The sequence below is a fragment of the Pinus tabuliformis genome, chromosome 4_2 (assembly GCF_031772625.1).
Source record: "Pinus tabuliformis cultivar Carrire ecotype Pingquan chromosome 4_2, CPIR1, whole genome shotgun sequence".
Classification (NCBI taxonomy): domain Eukaryota; kingdom Viridiplantae; phylum Streptophyta; class Pinopsida; order Pinales; family Pinaceae; genus Pinus; species Pinus tabuliformis.
In genome coordinates this window covers 274483160-274490647 of record NC_142304.1, presented here as the reverse complement: position 1 = coordinate 274490647, position 7488 = coordinate 274483160, and positions in this window count along the sequence as shown.

The following is a 7488-nucleotide window of genomic DNA, read 5'->3' as shown; positions in this document are numbered from 1 at the left end:
GAATATCCAACTGTATCCAGTTGTCAAAGCCGGCCAACTCCTTCAGCAGGGCAAGTGGCTCACCAGGGAACAGGTTCAACAAAAGTTTCCTCATCTCATGGAGGAGCTCAACGCAATGGGGACCATTGCTTCCTAAGGGGGGAGGAACGATCCAGGTGGATATTGGTGGCCACCTTCCAAGTCCACCTGGACCCCCACCATTGTCTTTCTCAGCATTTTCAGTTTCCTTAATTGTAGCACAACTTACTATTTTTAGCAATTTTTCGGGTCCTGAACTTCCGGAGTCGTTTTGAGGCCCTAAACGACGTTTTTTGGGGAATCCGGGGGCAACATGGGTCCATCCCGTTCCAACAATGGTAGTACTCGGATAGATCTTTCTAACGAGCTATTGTATGCGTCAAACGGAGATCATATGCCAAAGTTACGACCCTGGGAAGTTGGTGTACCAATTTACCCCAAACGGGGCCCACAGTTTGGCGTTTCATCTCCTAGGGTTAGGTTTTGGAATGTTAAGGGTTTTTCATTGTTTCTAAAAAATAAATAGGCCTTCGAGCCTCATTGTAAGACAGTTCAAAGGCATGTAGCCATCACATCTCTTCTCAGAGATAAGCTACCATCGCCCTAGCTGGTTTATTTCCATTTCTGGTTGTAAGCATATTTCAGTATTTTCCATTAATGAAATGAAGTATTATTTCCGCTGCATCTTTGTGTATATGGTTATCTCTGTAATTTGTTGCGTTCTTGTTTAAATCCGGATCATCTCTATTTTTCCATTCAAATAACTCTTTGGCATCTGTAGGTGCTGCTTCTGAACCATTCACTATTCCCCACAAATTTTTATTCATTAATTGCAGTTGTATTTTTACTTTCCACGAGGGAAAATTCAAACCACTGAATTTATCTAACACCATAAACTCCATGATAAAAGATAATACCTTTTCTAGTCCAGATGTTGGAGGCCAAACCAGCACCGCTCAGGAGATTGTGCTCAGATGGTTGATGAGATCACTGATGAGATCGCTGAAATAGTAATCAGATATGACGGAATCAGCGTTGCAGGATGAAATATTAATGGGATATGAAGAAATCAGCGTTGAAGGCTGAAATATTAATGGGATACGAAGGAATCAGCGTTGCAAGCTGAAATAGTAACAGCAGTGGAGCGTTCTCACCATCTGGCATGGCGGCAATATCGTCTCATCTTCATTATTGTGCAGGCCCTGGTCTTTCATATCTTCAGGCAATCATCGCCCATATTCTCTGGAATGAAGGCTTATAATTCACGCAGGAGGAGTGTACCTGGACTTTCTCGAGTCTTCTCTGATTGGAATCGGAGGCAGAACAGAGAAACACCTAGTTTCAATCGACGCAGAACATTAGCGTAACCACAGAAAATTTCTATGAGCAGAACATCTCGACCGACGCCCCCTCAGATCTCAGAGTGTCATACCGGGTGATTATGATGATTTGTTTCCTGACACATTTAAATCCGAGACGCCATTATCATTGTCAAAACCGCGCATCGATGATCGGTACAATTCGCGGTACTGTTAGATCTGTATACGTGCTTCAAGAAGATCACTCCATGAACGCCCGCCGTTTTAAATCTCAGTACTCAAGAGGTCATAACGTTAGCGCGATTCCCACAAGAGATTGTACGCTACCCGGAACGCCCGTCGCTCTGATACCATGATAAATAAAGGCTAAATCATACACAGTTGCAGAAATACAAATATATTAAGCACAAATGTTGCATGTGTAAACACACTCACACACGGATTACATTCATATCACTCTATTAAATAGAGTTTTTGAGATCCAACTTATTCCTAATTTAGAGAGAGTGGTTGAGAGAATTTCTCAACCATCACAAACCAATTTCTCAAATATGGAATGTAAGCATTAATTCCAACATATCATTCTCAAGATTTTTTAATTCCAAGATTTTATAGTTTGTAATGGTCTAATGAAGTGGTTAAAATCTAATTAAATAACTTGTATCTGTATGTTGGGCAATAGTGTCATAGATTATGTGATATTTAGTATCTTCTAAATAGTAATTTTGACCTTTTCGTTGAGTATGTTGGTAATTGTTGGCAATTTTTGTCATTTATGTCAGGTCTAGTCATTGCTATCAAGTGATGTCAAGCTTAGGGGGAGCCTGTTGGGTTTTCATGCATGGTGCTTATGTTGTTATTGATGTCTTAGTTGTTTCCATTATCAATGTGTTAAGCTTATGATGACTAGGTTGTTTGTTGAATAGCCTATATTTGAAGGCATTTTGTCTACAGGTAACTTGCTCAGTTAAAAGCTAAGTCTGCAGACAAGTTTAAGATTTGAAGCAACCATGAGTTTAAAGAATTGGAGATTTGAAGCACTGAAAATAAGATTGCAGAAAATAAACTCTTTATGGGTAGATATGAGAGAGAGAGAGGTAATGATGGTGATGAATCTTAATTAAATCAAACGAAGATGGGTGGTCATAGAGCAAGAAGCAACGGATTTGAGAATTAAACAATTGCTTGAACAATATTTTAATTAAAGAAGGCTTAGATCTAATTTTGAAAAATGAATGAAAAAAGGGATATGAGTGGCTGGAGCAGGTTAGTGCCTGCAAATTAGGGAATTGGAGTCTCATTTAGGTTGGTGCTTATAAAGAGCAGGGGTGGTTTCTCTAGTAGGTTGGTGACTACAAACAGTGGGAGATGGTGCTTCCAACAAGTGGGTTCTTGCAAAGAAAAGGGGGTTGTAGCCTCATGTAGGTTGGTGCCTACATAATTTGATGTAATTTGAAGTTGGTATTTGCATTTACATCATAATCAACAAGAATTTGTGGTTTTCTCTCATATGGGTTTCCACATAAATTTATTTTGTTCAATATCTTATGTGATTGGTGCCTATTATGTGATTGAATGTGTTTGATTGGTTAAAAAAACATTAAAAATTATATAATATTAATTCATCCCTTCTCTTAGTATTATCCTGATTCCTAACAATTGGTATCAGAGTGAGTTCCTTCAAGAACAATTAACCACTGGAAGGTACATCTCAAGGGACCATGGTTAGCCACGATGAATTTTCCCCATATGGAGCACCATTATTGAATGGATCAAGTTACGCAACCTCGAAGGTAAGAATGGAAGCGTATTTAATGGTTCTTGACTTGTATGTATGGTTATCTATAGTGAATGGAGAGAAGAACAAGTATAATACATAAGCTATGAAGGAAATTTTGAGTGGGCTTTCTAAATTAGATTCTGGTAAGGTAATTTGTTGTGATATTATAAAAGAAATTCTATATAAGTTGCAGTGTATCTATGCAGGAGATGACTTGCACACTACCTATGAAACAAAGAAGATTGACAATCGTGACTACTTAAGTGATGACTCAAATAAGAACGAAGCCCAGATTGAAAGGAGGTTGAAAAACGATTAGGAAGTAAGCAACTTGTTAAATGCTTCAAATGTGGAGAAATAGGTCACAATACTTCTAATTGTTCAAAAGTTGAGACAAAAAAAAATGAAGATAAAGAAGAAGTGAAATCTACATGTAAGCTACTATTATATTTTAATTGTAGAAGAATAGGTCATATTTCTTCTAGACATTTATATACAATTTTAGAAAATGGTAGTGATAAATAAGAACATGACATTGAGAGAAAACCTTATGAGCTCAATAAGAAAAGTCTCTACTCCTTAGAAAATGATTTCTCATCAGAGTGAAGAGACATATATACATTTAGTAGTGATGAATAAATGATTTTACTCATGTTTATAGAGGAGACAATGGTTTCAAAGAAAGAAGAAGATGAAATGAAAATAAACCATGAATATGATCTGGATAGTTCTTTTGAATCAAATGATGAAGAATACCTGAATGAGAATGTTTGCTGTAGAATAAAATTTGTCTCAACTTTAGAAGAGATTAAGAGGCTTATATTGACAAACCTAAAACAAAAGGAAATGTTGCAAGAATATGAAGACAAGGAATCCAATAATGATGAATTAATAAAAACTATCATTATCATAAAGAATGATCAAGAGAAAACCAACATAGTGGAAGAAGTAATGACTAACTAGTTGATTGAAAGAGAAGATAATTGTGAGAAATTAGAAGCCGAGATTGTCTCAATGGGAAATGATCTAGAAAAGGCCAATGACCAACTATCTCAATATCAGAAGTTTGATAATAATACTAAGATTTTAGATGGTATTCCCAACAGTCCAAGACCTCTTATCATTAAGAGTAGTCTTGGTTATGAAGGATAATCAAGCACCAAAAAGGTTGAATACAAAGAACCAATCAACTATGTTGCAATAATCAAAGGACCTAATAGAAATATAACGAAAGGAAATGATAAAAACTAGCAACATCAAGGAAAATAGAAAAAAATGGCATATAAATCAGTAGCAATGAAAAAGGGAAAATTACAGTAGTTCGAACAACCAAGAAGGTCAAGCAAGAAATCAACAAAATCCCTATATCCCATAAAGAGAAAATCATCAAAGAACTAGTAGACCATATCCTCAAAGGAAAATTGTCCCTAGGTACCAAAAAATTTTCAATGGTAATTGTTATTCATGTACAAATTTTAGTCATAAAGTTGTCCATTGTAAAGAATATCTAAGAGATATTCATATTATAAATGAGTCATATCAATCCTGAAGAAATAGGAAGAACATATTTGAAATACCCATATGAGCAATCTTAGAAGCAATAATTCTTTTTCTCCTTTGCTTAATCACATTGAATGTTATAATTGTAATAATTATGAGCATAAAGTAGTTGAGTGTAGAAGTAGCAAGATTAGACCTCCTTCTTAGGATAAGCAAACAAAAGAAGGAGCTCAAACATGGAAGGAAAAGAGGCCCAAAGAAGTAGAGGAGTGTAGATTTGCACTCTACACTTGAAGTCAAGGAAACCCAAGACATATTGAGAATGGGCATTCGATGCACATGACAAGAGATAAGAACTATGTAAATAGAGGCACAAATCAAGCTAATGACTAGCAAAGATATATTCATATTATCAACAAAGGAAGCACACTAAATGGATAAATAAATCAATAGATATCTAATTTATTTCATAAATCCAGTCAAAGTTAAAATATCAATTGGTAATAGAATGAAATCCTCAAGAAAATTTTCCTCATATAGTTATAAAAGGAATAAATCAAGTAATTCCCATGAAGGTGATATTAAAAGATACAAATCCTTTTCTCCCGTAATGGATGTCCCTAAAAGATTTAAAAATTCCAATCATGGACACCAAGTAAGTGATTGTAGAAGAAACTCAATTAGTCCTCCATAACAAATCAAGAAAGTAAAAACACAAGAATATGGTAAAATAAAGAAGAAATAAAGGAGAAATGTAGCCTAGCTTTGTGTGGTAAAGATAAAGATGATCAATGGTATATAGGCCATGGATGTTCTCATCATATGATAGGAGATAAAAGTATAGTTCTCTCACTAAAGGAAGTCAAAGGTGGCAATGTAATTCTATGAGACACTACATTAGCCAGAATAATGGAGAAAGGATTAGTTAGCCTTAACAATGAAAAAGGTAAGGCTAAAGATGTATTTTTGGTTGAAGGCCTATAGTATAATATTCTAAGTATAAGTCAAATGGTTAATAACAGACATGAGGTCATATTTTCTTCTAAAGGTTATAAAACAAGAAAGGAAGAATTTGGTATATTAGTAGCAACAACAATCGGGACCTCAAGCAATGCATATGTCCTTAATAAAGGTAGATCAAAATATTGTGGTACGAGAGTGTTAGGGACAACAACACCTCAAATCACATCAAGAAGATATAAATCTTTGAGGGTGAGGTGTAAAAGAAGAATGATGAGTTAAAAATACCACTGGATATATATATTAGCAACATTAAATGAAGTTCAATTGGCTAGAGAGCAATATGAACAAGCGAATTTAAGCAAAGATAGGTACATAAGCATGGTATTTTGAATCAGACAAACATCTATAGTAGCTAGGTTTCAAAAGAGGGATAGACAATAATAACTTGAATATTAAATCGAAAAATGGAAGTATTAGTTATTATTGCTTATAATTGATGACATAATGTTTGGTAGTGATGTAGATATGTTAAGCCAAAAATTCTGCAACTAGAATGCTCCCTCCCACCCTCTTAGACTAATCCCTAGTGAATGGGAGGTGTTACTTTGAATTAACCCAACCTCCATTGTCTCATCATGGAAATTGGGTTACAAAAATGTATCCTTTCCCTAAAGTTATTTGAATTAACTTTGGATAGTACCATCATGTTCGACTCATTGAGAGCTTTCCAACGATATAATGTTTTTCTTGATCTGGTTTCTGGATCAAAAGTTATTCCCATTTTAAGTTTGCACCCCTTAATCTTGCCACCTCAACAAGGATCAACCATGTGGTGATTTTCATGTCATAATTCCATAACACCATCACAACATTGCTCTAACCTTTGAAGAATGCTCTATTCCAAAATACTATGTCATGACAAATTTATTCTCATCAACCAACGAAGAGATTCCTTCCCTAGCAAGCTCGTCGGACCATGCACCTAGCTCTCACTGAACTCCATCATGACCTTTGTGGCACAATGTAAATATTCCTGCTAGGTAACAGAGATAATCTTTTTCCTCCACCTTCTATCTATTCATGGGTTCTATTAACTCCATGGCCTGCCATAAAATGGTTCCACATATTTCCTCTGTTGTCCCAAGCTTAGTGGTGACATGGCCCCCAACCATGTGTATCACCACATCAGTACCATATGGAATCCCCGATCCAGGAGACACCATAATCTGCGGCCATATGTCACCTAAATACCATGTCATTCTAACCTCCATGCCACTTGCTCTTACTATGATGTGCTAATGTCATACTAACATCATCCTTCCACATGGTACTCACCGAGTGTGCCACATGTCATAAAAAACCAACCTCTATAGAGTCTAGTCATCCATAATTCCATATCTACATTCCACATGTCACATTATCAGAATGCCACATCGACAACTTAGCCACATCATGAGTACATGTCATCTATGTCCCATGTGACATTCTCCACCTTAGCTTGAGTCAGGAGTCCCACCAGGTCCCGAACCCCCATGTAAAGTGATGCTTTCCTGTTTATGGACAAAAAGGGTTTTTGTCACACCTTCTATCAACAATGTTGTTGTGCCCAACTTGGATGAACCCACCATCACACCTCCACAACACAACGAAAATTTTGGCTGCAAGTGATGGAATTTTTCCGTTCTACACCTCTATCAACCTCACCAAATCCCACTAGGACCTTATGACAACCTTGGCATGGCACGACATGAAATTCCTTTCTAAATAACAAGAAATTTCCCGTCATCTCCCAGCCTTAGTAGCTTTGCAGCCCTTCCTATTGGAATTGATGTCAACAGGGTCATGGTGTTGCTTGTCATATGCATGTGTGATGGATGTTTGAATTGGCAGTCCTATTTGTTGGCATTG